Genomic DNA, 18,422 nt, shown 5'->3' on the forward strand with positions numbered 1-18,422 from the left:
ATTTTTGTGGCGTGTTTGTGTTGCATGGCATTGTTGGTTGAATGCGCGCTATTGGTTGAAATGCGCACCATTGTTTGACTGCGCATTATTTTGATTGCACATTAATATATATCCTTTGTTTTATTGCGCGCTGTTCTCATTCATATAACCGATATATCATATGCTTGTGCATGGAAACGGCCGAATGGTAAATAAACTTAAGGCATGTGTCTCTGTTATGAACCCTTTTTGCTGCTGCGCGTCTTTGTTTTGACCAAAACAATGGATTGAAGTTTATGTGGGCCAAACGAGCCATGTCATGCTTAAAAAAGAGCTGTGCGATTTAGTTGCTGTGTAATGTGTCTAAGACCGAGCGTTGATTGCCAAAGGGAGTAGGGCCGAGCCATTTAAAATTCATTTTAAATGCGCTATTTTCTTAAAAAATTTTGTTTTGAGGCCGAGAGCATTTTGGCGATTTTCAAATTTTTATGATGAGGCCGAGAGCCATGTGAATGCGCTGCTAGTCAAAACACTGTTTGTTTTTAATGATTGTATATACACAGTGAAAATATGGCTTGATTTTGGTGACAGTATACACAGTGTAGGGTGATGAGCATACATGGAACAGTATGAAAAATTGTTTTCATATGTATTTTGTTTACCAGAACAGAGATTAGCATATTGACAGGGATATACAGGTGTTTGATTGCTTGAACAGGGAGTTAAAACAGTGCTGCTGCAGAGAAAGAGTAAACAGAGGCTAAAGAAATCAAAGTTAAATTGTTGTGAGGAGGAAGGTAAGCTTCTTTGCTTTCAAAATTTCATTTTGAAAAAGAACAATAGTCATAAATTTTTATTGTCAAGATGAAATTAGTAACAGCAGAAGCATACATTCACTGGTTTTCAGAAACAATGTCAGCCAGAGTAGAGCCAAAATTTCAGATAGAGAGCTGGGGGAAGGAAACTATAGAAAAACTTTACCAAGCGGGGATGATAGGCTTTTTACAAAAATTTGATGGCCACTCTAAAGAGATAACCAGGGACTTTATAAATAATTTCAGTCAGGACCAGACACGGGTAGGAGATGTTATTATTCCTGTAATTCAGGAATATCTTTCCCAAGCTTTAGATCTACCCATGATAGGTGAAAAATATTACAAAGGCCTGCACTTCAAGGAGAAAGCATGGACTTTCTTTCTTGAGAAGAACTGGAAAGGGACTTTTGATAGATCAAAGGGGATACCAAGGGAATGGTTCAATGAACCATGGGGTGAGTTGGTTTTGGTCATCCAGAAGTTTTTAACTTGTGATAAAGGATATAGTTGTTCCCACTTGTATCATGTCAGGCTTCTACAACATATTAAGGGAGAGGATAAGATTAAATTGCCAAAGATTGATCAGAATCCTAGTTGAGTATCAGGTGAGGTCACAAGGCATAGTATGGAGAGAGTTCATTTCTAAAAATCAGTTCATTGAATAGATTAATGAAGTACAGGATAAAATAGAGCAGGAAAATAGAGGATTGATGAATTCACCCTTGTATCCCATAACAAGAGCTAAACAGCAAAATAACATGGCCATGCAAGAAAATGAAACATCTGTTATGTCTATTCCTAGAAGATTTAGGAATAAAAGTCCCATTGACTTAGACAAGGAAGTAGAAACATATTCTCCAAGAAAATAAGAAGAAAATGACATTGCACAAGAAGTATTTGAGAGGGATTCTTCATATGATGATGCAGCAGCAGCATCATTAATGAAAACAACACAAGATTTTGAAAAAGAAATCAATTTGGGAAGAATCAGGGACTTAACTGACCAATTGGAAATTAGCAAAATCCTGGAAAAACAATTAAAAGAGGAAAACAAGGCAAATAAGAAAGATAATGCTAAGTTGGTCAAGGCAAATGAAAAGTTAAATGAAGAGTTAGGGAGACTGAAACGGAAAAATGATCTACTTTCTAAGCAAGCATTTAAATGGCTAAAGGAAAAGAATATGTGGCAGGCAAAGTATGAAAAACAGAAGGTAAAAGCAGCTTTGTTCAGGGAAAGACATGACACAGGTTTGGATTGTTTGGTTAGGGCAGCACAACAGGAAGCATCTACAGGTACATCATCTACTACAGAGAGAAGAAGATCAAAGAGGAGTAAGCAAGCATGGGGACATGCTTGATGATAAGCAAGGGAGAGATGTTGGGCCTTAGTTTTGGTCTTATTTTTGCTCTAAGAAACTTACTAATTCATCTATTTGCCATCCATTTTCCCTTCATTCATCCAATTTTAATGTATATTTGATATCCATTTAGGTATTTAATTTTAATTTTTCAACTTCTAAATTTTTTATGAAAGTTTGGTTTTTAGTGCAAAATTGGCAGGTTCAGAAATTCCCATAATAGCTCTATGGTTGATATGGTTGCAGGACACTTGGGCACGAATTGAATGCATGGATGGATAGCTTGGGAACTAGGACTAAGCCAGCTATGCTTAGTTCGAACAGAACAAGCTTTATTAGGCCCATTTGGTGCTAGTCAATCATGACTAGTCATTCAGAAATCCCATAGAAATAGGGCAGTTTTGAGATTCTATGGGATTGGTCATATTTCTTGGGATGGGAGTAATGAATTCGACTTAGATAGGTGGATGAGAGTAGATGGGTTTGTTTGAGTGAATATAGATCAGTTTGTTTCATGAGACTTCTTATTTAAGAGCCAAAACTTTGATGGCTTATGTATTGACTTATTATACCTTTATGCTGTGACACTTTTGGATTGAAGAATTAATTTGAAGACTTGTGTTGTTGTTATTTTTCTGTTCAATGCTATGGATGTGTGACTGAATTTGAGCTTCTGATATCACCTCTCAAGTGTGCAAGGCAAGGGTGGAGGGCCCCCATTCCAAGCTAAGTACACTTCCTTGTTAACTAGTTTTATTTCTTGTAATCTGGTTATTGTAGAACTGGTTTTTCAAAGCTTTATTTCAGATTGCTTTATGGTTCATGCATGGTGATTGATTTCATTAGTTCTTAGCTTATTCATCACTTTATTAAGTTGGAAAAACAAGTGTTCAAGTTGAGCATCCCTTCTACTAAAATGATGAATTAAAACTGGTTTCCTTTGTTTGCATGCAAGTAGTTTCTTATTGAGATTTTGATATTGAGATGAATGAATTATGGTGAAATACCTTATGTGTCTCTTAAGTTAAGAGCTTCTTTCATTAATAATTTATCCATCTTAAGTTCTTGGTTTTAACCTCTGATTCATTAAGTGGTAATTGAGGCAAAAGTGGACTTCTTGAGTCAAGAACCATTTCAATGTTTTTCCTCTTTTAAACTAATTGAATTAGAGTTGTAGGATGTATTACTTTAAGCATTTGAATAACTTATCTTTCAAGGTTTTATTACATCTGATCTTCACATATAGTGAACTTGCCTCAAAGCATAAACAACCCAGATTGATAAGAAATAATTGTGTTAATTTAGGTACACAAATTAGCTCAACAATCTCATCCATTTAAAGCAAGTACAATTTCTACTGCATTTATGGAAACAGTTCAAAAGCTACATGGAAACCCAAAGATTATTGTAAGCAACAAAGATCCCATTTTCACTGGAAATTTGGGGACATAAATATTTTCTTGTCTTTGTACTCAGTTAGCTAATAGCTCATCTTATCATCCTCAATCTGATGGGAAAACTAAGATAGTAAACAAATGTTTGGAAGAATATCTTTGTTTCTTTGTATCTGATAAAAAATACACAATGGGTCAAATGGTTGCCTCTAGTTGAATGGTGGTATAACAATTCCTTCCATACTACAGAAAAAATGACCCCATTTATGGCATTTTATGGATATCATCCACCGTCCATCACATCATATTTAATAGAAAACTCTAAGGTTAAAGTAGTGGAATATCACATCGAGCATAAACAACAAATTCTCCAACTCTTAAAGGATAACCTCACTTTGGCACATAATAGAATGAAAGAACAGGCAGATCAACATTTCAGCGAAAGAGGTTTTCATGTAGGTGATTGGGTATTCCTACGACTACAACCATATAAACAAATGTCCCTAAAGCAAGCTAATAAGGATAATAAATTATCAACAAAGTATTATGGTGCGTACAAGGTGTTGCAAAAGATAGGTACCATGGAATACAAATTGGAGTTTCCTGCAGCTTCCCGAGTGCACCTAGTTTTCCATGTTTCATGCTTAAAGGTTATAGGTGACAAGCTCCTAGTTCAAATAATATTGTCAGAACTTGATGAGGAATGAAAAATCATATTGTAACCTGAAGCAGTCACAGAAAAAAGAAATCGACAGCTAATAAATCAATCAATTTCAGAGTATCTCATCAAGTGCAAGAACTTACCAGCTGAAGATTCCACATGGGAGGATGAGATTTTCTACAGAAGCATCCATAACTACTCAAGCATTGAGGACAACACTTTTTTGAAGGAGATGGGCATGTTAGGTCCCTATAATACTAGTGACTCCCCCATTAATATTGTCATTGTAGCCCTTATTGTTATTGTTGTGCCCCTATTGTCCCCATATTGTTATTATTGTGCCCCATAGAAGCCCACTATTGTTATTTTTGTGCCCTTATATTATTATTGTTATTTCAGATTTGATTATATTGTGACCCCTTAGACTCCTATATATAGAAAGGAGGTTTTGTCATTTGTATTATCCAATAGTTGTTCATTTGTGTAATGTAAAGGAGGTTGTCCCCTCGAAGAGGCTGATTTCTAAGTCGTTGAACTATCTTTTCTATCTTTTTGTGAGTTGGTTTCATAACAGAACTAGTACAACTATTCCCTTAGAAAGTTAGTAAGACTGCTATGTAAATAGCATTGAGAAGAGTCTATGCCTATAAGGCTTGATATGGGAGAAAGAGTAAAACTCTCAATCATGAAATGAATTTTACAAGCCAATATTAAGGCTATAAGGAATGTGGTCCAATTATTGAAAGAATAGTATGGACACTATTGGCTAAACTTAAGGTGGAAGGAAATTTTGAGATGGTAGAGTTGATGGATTCTCTCTTGAGATGTAAATCTTGCATAGAAAATATTAGGAAGACCAACAAAGCAAGTGTTGCGAAACATAAAAAAATTAAATATCATGACCTTGTTGTATCAAACATATCGCAAGAAGAAAGTTGCATGGCAACTAATCACACATGGATGGACTACAAAAATCATTTGTTTAGAGCCTAGAGTTATGAAAGTAATTAAAAAAACTAGATATAAATGAATACCATTTGTGTTGTGAATTGCTAACCAATCAAGGATTGTCACGTTATTGTAACATTATTGTTATACCTGTATGCATACTAAGTGCAAGGGGGTGTTCTTATAGGTTGTTATGAAGGTGATCTAGATCATGAGAGGAAGGAGGCTAAATATCACAACAAGACATAGAAAACAAAATACAAAGAACAAGATAACACCCAACTCTTTTTTAATGGAACCGGAAAAATTTTAAATCTACATCATGAAATCCTCCATGTTCTTAGTAAGGGTGAGCCCCATTATTTATTGTATTTTTGGTGCCTCCTTAAGTTAAATCATTTGATACCATGGGTGGGTACTACTTTCCATTTGGTTCAATCCTCCCCCCTTAGGATGCAATGCTCCACATTTCGTCAAGTTCCATCATTATAAGCTTCTGTTTAATGTGGCTCTTGATGAAATAGTTTCCTTGATGAAGAAGATATGAGCAAATAAAGAGAAGGGTTTTGTGTGGTTGACCCATAATAGTGTGTTTGTCAATGACCCATAGCAAATTTTTGTTGAAGAAAAGGGTTTTTTGTGATTAACCCATAATTGTGGGTTTGTGGATGACCCATAACCAAGTGATTATAATTTTCCAAGTGCCAATGAAGAAAAGGGTTTTGTGTGGTTGATCCATAACCATGGGTTTGTGGATGATCCAAAATCCAGTTGGCAATGGAAAAAATCAAGAAAGATTTTGTGTGTTTGACCCATAACCATCGTGAACGAAGATCCAAGGACAGAATTACCCTATAGTTTTTATGGGAAACCATGATATTGATAGTGTGTGGACAAGCATATGGAATTCAAGATAGTTCTCTTATAGGTATGCTAAGGTGACATGGGTAGAACATGATACGATTCCCATAAGGAGTTATAATAGCCATTGGATATCTTGTTGGAATGTTTGTTTAATTCATCTCTACAGTGATTAAGATGAGCAACACAACCTTCAATATGCCTTGTAGGTTTTGATAATGTGTAGTGTGAAGTAGTTGATGTTGTATTATATGAAGAAATTGAAATTTGGGAAAAAATCGATAAGCCACTCCCTCCAAAAGTAGCACAATAAATCAAAGCATGGTGGGATGAATTCTAGTAAATAAATGCAACCACATTGGCCCCCTCAATGGATACCTTTTGATCATGGAGTTCCATGAAACAACATTCCAATGAACATTTCATGAAATAATTTGAACACCTCCTTCATAAACCCATTCTCGGTAAATCATTAACCTTGTAGTTTTAAATTTTATTATTTGATAAGTATAGGGTACAACTATGTTGGTGATCTTATGAGGCCCATGGTCACCCACCTTATAAACTTCCAAATGGGAAGTATCTATGATCTCATGCTAGTATCATTTAAATACAATCTACAACTCGGTTTACTTCTCCATCCTCCCCAAGATAAATAAACACAACAACCCACTATGGAATGTCATAGGGATGGCCCTATCAATCTCAACAACTACATACCAAAACGTTTTAGCACCTTGGCTAAATATAACAAGCGACAAGACAATTTTATGTTTTTTGTTGACGATGCACTTCCTATTCCACATGATAGATAGCTTGTAATATTTCTCCTACAACGTAGATATAATGTGGACTAGGTACCAAATTACATACACAAGGACATAGAAGAAGAAGGAAAGTATAGCAATTGAATTGAAAAGAAACTCTCTTGAATTCACGTATTTATCGAATCCTACGTTGTACATAATTAGGAAGAAGGACAATATGTAGGCTATGGTATGGTCCAATACAGTCATGAAAAAATAGAGGATAGCCACTGCAATGTGCTTCCAAAACATAGGAACGATAGTATCGATGTTTGCAAAGGAAACTTCATTGGCGATGTAGATGGGGGATGCCATTTACATTACCACCGCAATTGACAAGATCCAAAATTCAAGCACTCTATTCATCATCTCGGTTTATTGAGAGCTCGTCGATACCAATGCTATTATCTGTAGCATTTGATTGTGGGTGAGGAAGTTGACCAATTCAAAGATCATATATGATATCTCCCTCTTTTATTTGTATGGAAATAGAGGCTCAAACATTAGGCATAGCACCAGAGTTCCAAAAGATAAAGGGAGAAGTAGGGGAAAAGTGATATTGCACATTCGGAGGAGTAAAGAACAATATTAAATTCCTCTTCCTTGATTCTGAGTAGTTGGATCTCCTATGTTTGTCCCTCATTATCCAATATTTCTTTTTTTTATCTTGACGGGCTTGACGCCCTATGATTTTGGGCAAAATATAACTTTATGAATCCGTTGGATTGAAATAGTACCGTCAACATAAATGACATGATCATACAAATGTGCATATTCTTCTCCCTCTCCAAACAACATACTCCCATCAGCTTCAAAGCATTATGACCATGATCTGAATGTTAATTCACATTGGAAGATATAAAATGCCACATATAAGATAATAAACTACACCTACCTTGGTTATATCTATTTTTTAAACCTCAAATCTAGTATTCACTTACTTCGCTGCTAGGTGTTGAAGGTGCCAAGGGTATATGGTGGCATTATTGGGCATCGATGAATATCTAGGTTGTAAGGCATTAGAAACGCCACCTAGATATCCATGGCAATAGATAGGACATGAACTATGTTGATCTAGAAAAGGAAGTATGTGACCTGAATGGTATTGATCTTACAAGGCATCTCCCTGGCTTCATCCTCGATCTCAAATTGGTCCTTGCATATAGAGAAGTATGTATTGTTAAATAGATTCTAAGAATTTATCATAATCATGGGAATTGCATACATGGTTTTTCTTGGGAAAGAGGAGGGTTGCACCTATCATTCTGATGTAACTATTCTATGAGTTGTTCTAACTCATATCCCATGGAATAATCCCCAAAGTTTGTAGGCAAGGACTTAGGTTCAATTTTTGTATTCCTACACAAAATTAACTCCATGGGGCCTTTTCCCCCCATTGTGCCTTCTCTAAGAATCATAACGGGATTGTAGAACATTTGGTCATGGCATTCATTAATTCCTAGCTTACTCAACTGGTTGAGAAAGGTGTTCATGAGGCTAGCCAAGAAAGCCTCTCTATATGCTCCATTATGAATCCCTCAAAGGAATTTGTGAGAGATCAAAATGTCATATCTTACTTCCTCTAAAAACCCTAGACCATGGTTGGGACTCTTGCTGACAATCCTAACATATGATTGCAAGCATGGCACCAATAGAGAGAATTACTTCTAGAAACCTTGAAAATTTAGAGAGATGAACTTCAAAAACCCTTACACAATTTCTATGCAAATCCTAGTTGTCATGAATCATAACCCACTCTGAATCCATTATTCTATATCATGAAAGGGAGGCTAAATATCACCATAATATAGAGAAACTAAAATACAAAGAAGAATATAACACCCAACGCTTTATTAATGAAACAGGAAAACATTTTACATATAAATCATCAAATCCTCCATGTCCTTAGTAAAGGTGATTCTCATTATTTATAGTATTTATATGGCCTCATTGAGTTACATGATTCAATACCATAGGTAAATACCATGAGTGGTTAGCACTTTCCATTTAAACCGAAAGGAAATAAATAAATATTTAAACCTATTATGTAACATAAGAAATATTAATAAATAATTGTTGCAAACATTTAATAAGTTGAAGTTTTGAATGAACTTGTGAAGCAATCCTCAAGAAAGTAAATGCAAAATTGCATCAAGAAGTGTAGATTGAGATGAAGGGTAGCTAAGAAGGACTTGATTGGACTAATGAGAAAAATAGGGGTTTAAACCATGGGTTTTGTAAACAATCCATTAAGGAGGGTGACAATCCCTTGAAAATTATTGGACATTATCTACTTTATATTTCTTTGGATTTAGGAAGTTTATTTTTGTATTAAAAAACTAGGATAGAAATGTTGATCAATATGAGAAAATAATGACTAAATTTGACGTAGCTGTGCTAGTGAAATATTTGATAATGGTTTTTAATTATAAATTGTTGTAAGAAATGTATTGTGGCTGACTTGAGAGTTGATAATTAGATTATGGCTGTGATTGTGATGGATAAAGACCTCGGTCGATATGATCCCATACAACTAAATTCCTTGTGTGGAGAACAATGAAAAGAGGACGTTTATCAAGAAGGAAAAGGAAAGAGTCATCTAGACTCCTTGGAAATATCAACAATTATATACCATTAATATTAATGATTGTAGTTATGTAATCATGAAATTGGCTATGCCCAAGAAAAAGTAATCTAAAGGAATTATATAGTAATTCCTTTGAGAAATTTTTTTATCTTTAATTGAAAGTCTGATGGACATAAATACTTAGATAAGTTATGGTTAAGGTAGAAAACTACTTGCACGAAAGGGTCCAGTACAATATTGGCAATACAAGGATTCATTGAGTTGTCATGAGGGACAGCAATGAAATGAATGAGTACTACACTCACAAGATGGATAATGTGTTGAAATGTAAATGTTATAATGAATGGATTGAGAAATTGCATGATTATGTTTAATCGGAATTGTAAAACTATAATGCCAATTGAATTAAGTGAGGTGTAACACTGAATTGGAAATAGAAGTATGTTGTGCATGTGTTAATTTTTATTATACTAGATCTGATTTATTTTACTTCAACAATTTATTAAAAACCCAAAAAATATTTTTCTCAAATATTTCTGAAATTGTTGATAAAAAAACACACTAGTATATTAATTTAGAAAATAAAATGTAACAGATGTAAATTGAGGAAGTATGTCACACTACAAAAAAAAATTTGTTCCCAATACAATATTTCTTTGTATTAATTTTCTTAGGAAAAATTGGGCCTAGAATCATAGAGAATACACAAAAAATTAAAATTGTTAGGAACCTTGAAGTTGACCCCCACTGGAAAAATTTTCCCCTGGAAATTGGCATTGCTAAAGAAACTTAGCCTTTGGAAAATTTAGCCTACCTCACCAGTAATTTGACCCCTCTCTTTTTCCTCATACAAACCTTGCACACTTGAGAAATTCAATATTTGGATATTTCTTCCCTCCTACAATAATTTTCCCCTCCTCCCTCTTCTTCAACTAAATCAACCTCTCTCTTTCCTAGCTTCAACTTCCCTAAAATTTTCTAATGAAATTCCCTATTGTGATTTTCCTCACTTCTCTTCAATCTGATTGAGCTTCTCACTCTTGAGAAAATCTCTTCCTCAATAATTGTGTTTCATCACCTCTCCCTTAGGCTTAATTTATAATTTAATTAAGCCAAAAATCTGTAACCCTAATATCCTAAGTGATCAATGGCTATGAAATCCTAAATCTCAATTGAGATCAATGGTTGATATTATATCTAACTCACTTAAATAATTTTATTATTTTTCCTTAGAAATTTGGCCTAATAGTATAAAATAATTAATTAAATTAATTGTTGTACTTTTCCTAAGTTAGATGTATATTTTCTTGTAGATTCACAGCTCATGTAATGTACTAAAACACAAGACAAGAATCTACTCTACTAGTTAAATAGTGAAAAACAATAGATTGATGAAAACAATAATCGACAAGAGGAAGATAATCAAAGACACATAACCCAATTTTTTCTCTGGGGAAAGCCACTTCTCAAAACCCCAACTATATATTGTATTAATCAGAAATATGAGTGATAATACAAAGCTTGTTCTCACAAGAATAATTCCTACACAATCATGAACAATGCATTGTCCCACAAGCCCGCACTGACCAACACTTAGCCAATTTATGCTGCCGACTAAGCCCCTATTTCCTTGTGCAAATTCCTGACAGGAATAGCCCATATTTAATTGGGAATTCCTTCTTCCATAACTGTACAATCCAAATCTAGTTCCTCTTCTGATTGCATGCATGATTTGTACAACTCATATCACTCTACAACTGATAGTACATTGTCCTTGTACTCTAGTCTCAACTGGGTCTTTCTCTGAACTGACATGCATGAGTTTCTCATGAGGGAATATTCAGTTAGCTGGAGTAGCACTAAGAATGCACCAGTGCACCAACTCACTACTAATCCTATACTAGTTCCAGAAATAGTTATAACTAGTTTAACTATCTATAACTCAGTCAAACTGAGTTATCTAATTGCAACTCAAATAACCTCATCCCGGACCCCTAAAATTTAGGGAGAACATATACATGACTACAGAAAAACTTCCAGCTAAAAATTACTAACCTAATTAAGTCAATTAAACTTAATTAACTATTTACAAGTTGTTATGAGAATATAATTCAATTTTAATTCACAGTTTAATTCAAGGACAAATTAAACTAGAATTTCTTGTTGTCATTTCTCAACGCTCCCTCTCAAAAGAAATGGATTATTAGCTACACTGATCATGTCTCTATGAAACTTCAATTTACATCTTGACAATGCTTTTCTCAAAATGTCAGCATCTTTCTCCTCTGTGGGAATGTACTCCAACGACATAATCCACCTCAATACACAATCTCGAAGATGATGATATCAGATATCAATATGCTTAGACCAATCATGAAAAACTGGATTTTCAGAGAGTTTGATACAACTTTGATTATCACAGTAAATCATAGTTGGATACATCTACTGATCAAACAAACCAACTAGAACCTTCCTCATCTAGATGGCCTCACATGTTGCCTAACTTGCATCCATGTAATCGGTCTCTACCAAACTAAATGCAACCGATATTTGTTTCCTATTGTACCAAGAAATTGTTGTTGACCCAATACTGAAGATCCCTCCTCATGTGCTCTTCCTATCATATGGACTCCCTTCCCAATCTTCAATGGTGAAGCCTTGAATCTTCACTCCCTTTGTCCGTCTATACCACAATCCATACTGAGTAGTTCCCTTGAGGTATCTCAACACATGCTTTGCCACCTTCCAGTACAACTTGGTAGGCTTAATCATGGCTTTACTGAGTTGTTTAACTGCATAACACATATCCGGTCATGTGTTCACCAAATACATGAGTGAACCCACAAGCTTCCTGTAAACAGTAGCTTCCACTACTTCCCTTGAAGTAGCATCCTCCTTCCTCCAGTTACCTGCTAGAAGAGTCTCCATGGGTTTGTTGCTCTCCATGCGGAACCTCTTGAGTATCCCGTTGGCATACTTGCCGTGAGACACAAACAGTTCCCTGTCATCCTTCCATACTTCCATGCCCAGAAAGTAATGCATGAGCCCCATGTCGTTCATCTCAAAATCTCTTGCAAGAACCTCCTTGCAAGACTTGATCATTTGATCATCACTTGTCAAAATCAAATCGTCGACATATAACACAATGATCAACAATTTACCTTCCACCACTATGTGGTACAGGTTCACATCCGCTTCAGTCTTGGTGAAGCTCGATCCGATGAAGTAGCTATCGATCCTGGTGTGCCAAGCACAGGGTGATTGCTTCAACCCATACAACGCCCTCTTGAGCCGGCACACATGCCACTCACGGTCGAAGGTCTCAAAACCTTCAGGATGCTCTATGTACACCTCTTCCTCAATCGTGCCATTAGGGAAGGTTGTCTTTACATCCATCTGATGTGTCTTCTAACCCATCTGCGCTGATAGTGCCAATATAGATCTGATCGATGAGTACCTCGCAACAGGAGAAAAGGTCTCATCATAGTTAATCCCCTTTACCTGTGAAAATCCATGGGCCACGAACCTAGCCTTATGCTTCTCCATGCTACCATTTGTAGCTTTATTTACCTTGTAAATCCATCGGGAGCTCACCACTGACTTGTCCTCCGGTATCGGTACCACATCCCAAACATTGTTACGAACTATGGATTCATACTTGTTATAGACATATTTGGGCACTGCAACCCCAATCACATATGTCAATAAACCAAGGGCTCTCAAACCCCTAAAAGTGTTGTTTCATACCCTAAAGGATCAAGGTCAACTGATTACATCATTTCCCAGAAGTTCTCCCTGAAAAACTACTCAGAACTAGTCAAAACTGGACCATACAGACTGCTCCATGCTGAGGGTGCGATGCATCTCACCTGTTACACACGAGGGGTGAGATGAATATTAAAAAGTCCTTCTATAGGGTGCGATTAGCGAGAGCAGACAAATGGCAGAGGCAGTTTGTTGGGTGGAAACTCAAAGAATCTTCTAGAAGTTCCTAATATGACACTTTCCTCTATGAATTCGCCGCGGGATGAGTAAGAGATCATGAAATCTCCAAGTGGAACCAAGAACTATCAGTGAAATGACACTAATCAAAATCCCAAAAACTGACTCAGTCTCCTGCAAACATCTATATATGGATCCCTCATCCTAGAGATCCAAAGGCTGGAATTTTGTAATTTGTAAGGAAGTGTTGTTGGTTTCTCTTTGAGACATTGTATTATTGGGTGATCTTGCTTTTTATGAGGTGAAGTGGGCTTTCATGTTGGGAGGATGATGCTGGATCAGGCAGCTTGGTTGTAATCCTCTCTTCTACTACTTCTATCAATAAAGTTATTTGAGTTTTCCTCCATATACTTGTATATCTCTGAATCTTGTATTTGTATATGCATTTGTATGGTTAATGTACATCTGATCCTAAATTGTTTATGGTCATAGATCTTTATGCTTTGATGGTATTTTGTTGCTTTGACTCTACAGTTGTTCTTTGAAGCGGGACAAGTGAGAAATGAGTGGTGAAAGCTCTATCAAAGGAGAGAGGAAACAAGTAAGGATACTAGTGAAAGACAGAGGTCGGTACTCTTTGCTTCTCTCTCATCTATCTCTCATAAAGGAAAACACAAGTAACTTTAGTTTGTTTGTTTCTAAGATAGCTACCTGTCTTAGTGGGACTAGCATCTCTGAATGGACACTAGTTTTCCCGATAACAAAATGGCGACTCCATTGGGGAGTGAATAGTTTGTTTGTTTGTTACTGTTGTTTGCTTTATAAACTACAGACGGAGCCTGAAGTTAAGCCAGCTAGCCTTCGAACTGCTTTTGCTATGCAACTGCAAAGTAGATCAACACTGCTTCAGTCAATCTCTGGGTTGGTTTATGAACTGAACATCTGACTTGCAAACATCCTAAGTGCCCTGGTGGTAGCTCAAATAACCTCATTAGATCAGCCCCTATACTTTGTGTTTACTGTCTATCATTAGCTCAGCCTAAATCCCTGAACTTAGCACCAAACTGTGAGTGAAAACCAATCTCAGTCTCATCCCTAGACCATCGCACTGTCTCTCATTGGAACTCTGGATGCATCGCACCTCCCATGTGTTGCAGGTGAGATGCATCCATGTTTCCCTGTGTAACAGGTGCAATTATTGAGTAAGACTATTTCTACCTCCAGATTTTGGTTTTTTCTTCATTGTCTTCAACTTTATTTAGTAGTTTTTTTTGTCTATGATTAGTATATCACTGTTGAAACCTTCTTCCTTTGCATTATTTAGCCTCCATTGATAAAGAATTGTGAATGTTTTTTTATGTATTTTTCATCATTTACAGTTCTTCTTTGCAAATTGTAGCTTAATCGAATTGTCGTATTTTGATTGGAAAGTGTCGCAAGTGTCATTTTCAGTCAAGAAAAAGAGTGTCGTAAAGTATTCCTCTTTTAGATAGTCAATTACACTTTTTCCATTGTATTTGATTTGAATCATTAGTATCTCAAGTGTCGAAAGCAATTTTAAATTCAAAATCGCAAAGTGTCATCTTAGTCTTCCTTTCGTTTTTTGAAGAAAAAATTGTCAATACTGTTACTTTGAAAGAAAATGGTTCAGATCTGTACTTAGATTTCTTTTTTTCATTCTCACATTAAGGAAATTGAAAAACAAATACATGCCTGTGCATTTTCATTTAGACTGCATGTCGTAATTGATTTAGGAAAAGTGCATCTAGTGTGTGCTCTCGGCTCTATGTTGAAAGAATTTCATTCCTCTTTCCTTAGTATCTAGGATTTTCATTGCTAAAAGAAAGTAAACGATTGTTTATCATCTTAGATTGCACATTTAGGAATTGTATATCTACATCACGTAGTGAACCTTAAAGGAAAACTTCTTCAGAAAGATCAACTATAAAATAAACCTCAATGAACATAAAAACTCTTTGGAACCTAACACACAACATTTAGAAGTCTAGGCTAGATACGTATTCCGGCGTTGTAAAGCCTGGTAACTATTGTTTTCATTGTAGGTTGGGTGATTCCTCCTCTTTGATATGACAAGTGCTAGTATGGACTTGTGCTCCCAAGTACCGTCGAGTATATATTGGGAGACCACAATAGGCTATATCCTTTATCCTTAGGAAGCTGTGTCTGCCACCCTGTCGATCGCAATGCACCAAACACAGCATTCAGGAAGATTGACTGTCGTACTATAAAAAGTATTCTGCAGTTTTGCGATTGGTTTGGTAATCCCTATGTCTAGATTTCCAGAGTAGTCACTTTCATTCCTTTTTAGACTCCTTAAAAGAAAAGGTCCATCTGAGCACTTGTCACTTCAGGCTCATCAAAAATCGAAGGCGACTAGAGTCATATTTAGCCTTTTCTCGACTCTTAAAAATTGAAAAAGAAAGTTGTGTCAAGGCGTCATAAAATTTATTTTAATCGGAATAACATCACTGTTCCCTCATTGGTCTTAGGTTGAGAAAATGGAATCTACCAATCAAGGATTTCCCCTTGGGGGAAATCCTAGTCCTTTCTCCTCTTGGGGAGATGTTGGTACTCCACACATGGCTACTTTGTCCCTTCCAGGACTCACAATTGGCCTGCTAGTATGGATTTTCTCGACCTCTATCGTTCAAAACACCACAATTCCTCAGCAATCAAGTCAATAACCAGATGATGCTGAAGTTTCTCCCCCACCTTCTACTTCGTTTGTTTCTCCCTCTCCTTCTTCCTCTTCGCTTGTTGATCTAGTAACACTAAAAACCAAGTAACTGAGAAGAAGAAGAAAGGGAAGGAGAAGAAGAAGAAGAAGCCAACAGCGAAAGGGGGCAACCATGCATCGTCTGGCGAAAATCCACACACTGCATCATCCAAACCTAAATCTCCATGTTTCATTTGCAAAGGAGACCACTATCACCGAGATTGTCCCTGTATCCCATGGGTCCTGAGGGACTGGTCTCCCCGCTTGCACAATACGGTGTCTTCTACCTCTAATGATCATGTTGAGAGCACACCATCAACTAGTGAAAATGAAGCCAATGGAAAGAAAGGAAGATCTAAATTTCCTTGTAGACTGTGTGAAGGCGATCATGCCCTCCACTGTTGTCCTTTCCTAGATGAAGCTAAAAGAGTCTGGATAATCGTCCTGCTTCACCGCAACGTCTTCCCCTTGGATACAAGAAACTCTTGTCGAGTCCATCGCTAGTTGAAAATATGACTAACACACCATTGTTGTCGGTCGAAGCACCTACCATTAAAGATAAACCATTTGTGTCCACACCGGACCAAAGTCAACAGGTCGAGACGGCAGTCAACCCAGTCTTGTCTTCAGAAGGTCCACCTTCAGATGATACAGTCACCAAAGAGAATGAGAATGACACCGTTCAAATTCTTTTCGTTAACACAGAATCCGATGAACATGGGGGAAATCTACCCGTTCCTTTACCGCAGGAAAGAAGTTCATCAGAGATTTATCAGGCCATTTATTCGATCCCTCCTCCAAGAAATCTAGTCATTTCCTTTGAATGGAATCTACTAGGGAGACCCCGCTTACCATCTAATGTACCATTCTGAATCAAAGTACAAGCTTACAAAATGATCATGGTTGGTACTATCATAGATGAAGGGGCTTCTGTGAGTATCCTTTCCTCAACTGCTTGGAAAGCGCTTGGTTCGCCATCGCTTTTCCTTGAGATTCAAAATCTATCAGGCTTCAACAAAGGAACCAGTCGACCGTTAGGGATCCTTCCAAGTTTTCCTATAACTTTGAAAAGGAAAACCGTTCATATAAATGTGATGGTAGTCCAAGGACCTCTAGATGACAATCTACTCCTTGGGCATGACTACATTTACAGCATGGGAGCTATTGTTTCCTCACTCTTTCGAGTGATGTGTTTTCCGCATGAAGGCAGAGTGGTCCAACTAGTTGACTAGATTTCATTCCCTAGTTCAAACACAACTACTGGTCAAATGCCATCCCTAACTATTCTTTTTGCACAAGGAACGTCTCATGAATCTCCAGTCTGTCCACCTGATGATTGCGAGTGATTCGGTGATTGTGACTAAACCCAGGGGGTATGCGCCCTGGTCTGCTTTGGCAGGAAAACCCCAGATATAAGGTAGGTTTCCACGTAGGATTTATGACTAGTCTGACGCCCCTGTCCATTTAGGAAAATGGGATAAGACTGGAAAAGGGTCCCACCGTGATCGCCTACTTCTCTTTATACCTGGGGGCATGCAAACCTTTTTGCGTGCAAGTGAAAAGCGACCTTTTATTTTCTTAGATTGTAGGCTCTCAACCCTTTAACCTAGTAGGTGGTCATTCCTAGCTTGCATACAAAAGGCTCCAGAGAAAAGTTTCGCATAGGGAAAGCTCCCTAAAAAATGAACTAACTAATGAGAGACATCCTTATTATACGAATGGCACGAGCAGGTTTACGCGAAGTTTAAGCTCGTTAAAAAATAAACCTTGTGATGAGCAAATGTTCCCCCAGAGTTCAAGCTCATTAAAAAATGAACCCACCTTCGGTAAATAACCATTGCGATCACATAATTATCAGCTTTTGAACCTTGGTCGTGTTCTTACCATCACCTCCACTCTTTTTTAGCCGATCATACACCTCCATTTGATTGTTTACCCCTTTTGAGGAACAGCTATGATGAGTGATTCTATTAGCCACCTTCTTTACACTGCCGTGAATGAAAATTTCCAAACCTTACCTGGAACCAGTTGCTATCCAAAAACATCACTCATTCCTCAAAAAACGAGTCTCCTTTAAGCTCTTTTCATCTGACTCATAAAATATGAAAAGATTTCCGAGAAATTGGCCTCTCCAGCTCATTAAAGTGATTGGAAGTGCCATCCCTCCTCTATATTTTAATATTTTTGGACCTGACGGATCATTACACAAAAATATCGAGCGTTTGTCTTGTTCGGCTCGTTAAAACTATCGAAAAGTCATCTCTTTCGTATTATTTTATACTTTTTTGGACTTAAAGGATTATATTACGAAAAAGAACTACTGGAGTTTCCTTC

The sequence above is a fragment of the Pinus tabuliformis genome, chromosome 2_2 (assembly GCF_031772625.1).
Source record: "Pinus tabuliformis cultivar Carrire ecotype Pingquan chromosome 2_2, CPIR1, whole genome shotgun sequence".
Taxonomy (NCBI): domain Eukaryota; kingdom Viridiplantae; phylum Streptophyta; class Pinopsida; order Pinales; family Pinaceae; genus Pinus; species Pinus tabuliformis.